The sequence below is a fragment of the Trypanosoma cruzi genome (assembly GCF_000209065.1).
Source record: "Trypanosoma cruzi strain CL Brener chromosome Unknown tcruzi_1047053408847, whole genome shotgun sequence".
In the NCBI taxonomy this organism is placed as follows: Eukaryota; Euglenozoa; class Kinetoplastea; order Trypanosomatida; family Trypanosomatidae; genus Trypanosoma; species Trypanosoma cruzi.
In genome coordinates this window covers 1-1,004 of record NW_907178.1, presented here as the reverse complement: position 1 = coordinate 1,004, position 1,004 = coordinate 1, and the positions used below count along the sequence as shown (strand labels likewise).

At 58.2% G+C, this 1,004-nt stretch overlaps 4 non-coding genes across 4 annotated transcripts, besides 1 other annotated feature; all 4 read left to right on the top strand.

Moving 5' to 3' along the window:
- The first annotated feature begins 16 nt into the window (after nucleotides 1-16).
- Nucleotides 17-103, top strand: Tc00.1047053408847.40. The gene has a single exon (XR_008254019.1). It is a non-coding gene; the product is annotated as a C/D small nucleolar RNA (snoRNA), TB11C4C2 (small nucleolar RNA).
- Nucleotides 104-304: 201 nt separating this feature from the next.
- Nucleotides 305-394, top strand: Tc00.1047053408847.30. The gene has a single exon (XR_008254018.1). It is a non-coding gene; the product is annotated as a C/D small nucleolar RNA (snoRNA), TB11C4C3 (small nucleolar RNA).
- Nucleotides 395-647: 253 nt separating this feature from the next.
- On the top strand, nucleotides 648-744 carry Tc00.1047053408847.20. Its single transcript, XR_008254017.1, has one exon. It is a non-coding gene; the product is annotated as a C/D small nucleolar RNA (snoRNA), TB11C4C1 (small nucleolar RNA).
- A 7-nt stretch (nucleotides 745-751) lies between these two features.
- Nucleotides 752-800: a microsatellite.
- Nucleotides 801-867: 67 nt separating this feature from the next.
- On the top strand, nucleotides 868-954 carry Tc00.1047053408847.10. The gene has a single exon (XR_008254016.1). It is a non-coding gene; the product is annotated as a C/D small nucleolar RNA (snoRNA), TB11C4C2 (small nucleolar RNA).
- The last annotated feature ends 50 nt before the right edge of the window (nucleotides 955-1,004 follow it).

Here is a 1,004-nt window from a genome sequence, read left to right as displayed (position 1 = left end):
CACACACACACACGCGCTACGATGGAGACATGTTGTTCGAGGTCCAAACAGTTTGAGCGACGCATTGAGAACGGAACAATAAAAATCACCTTTCGGCTGAGCGCCCGCTCCCCTCCCTCCCACTTCCTGCTATTGTTGTCGTTTTTCTTTCTTGCGCAACGGCGCGCACGTAACATCCTGCCCTGTCTGGCGCCCTGCCTGTGCAAACGGTTGGTGGCGGGCCCGCCCGAAAGCGCAAGAGAGAGAAAGAGAAAGAGAGGGCCGAATTGCCCGGAGGTGGGTTGTGGTGGGCGCACGCCGCTGCTGATGGAAGCAACCAACTCTTGTGCGCGAGGGCGCGTGGCCCCGTGAACGCGCTTGCGTGATGTCCCAAAACAAACTCAACAGGTCTGACAGCCGCCCCGCCCGCCGCAACCTCGCCGGCTGGCCCCCGCGCCTCCCCTCGCATGGCCAGGAAAGGCGCGTCTTGAGACCCACCGCTCCGTGACGCTGGGCGCGCTGTCGGTGCCGCGCGTGGCGCCACTGCCCGGTTGCGCGAGAGTTTGCGGTGACGGTGCGCGCGTCGAGGCTCCCTCCCCAGTTCGGGAAACGATGGGAAAAAACAAAACCAAAGAGGACGCGCACGGGTGAGAGATGCGGCTGCGACGCGTGATGAAATTCCACAGTTTCCTGTCAGTCTGACGACGAAAACGCGTGAGGACGCAATTCCCGACTCAGCTCACACTGAAGTGCTTTGCTTTACACCCCCATCTTTCTTTTTTTTTCTTTTTCTTTTTTTCTTTTTCTTTTTTTCTTTCTTTGTCCCTCTGCTCTCGCTGCGCGGTTTTGCGGCCCAGCGACGCGCACGCCCGCACACACACACACGCGCTACGATGGAGACATGTTGTTCGAGGTCCAAACAGTTTGAGCGACGCATTGAGAACGGAACAATAAAAATCACCTTTCGGCTGAGCGCCCGCTCCCCTCCCTCCCACTTCCTGCTATTGTTGTCGTTTTTCTTTCTT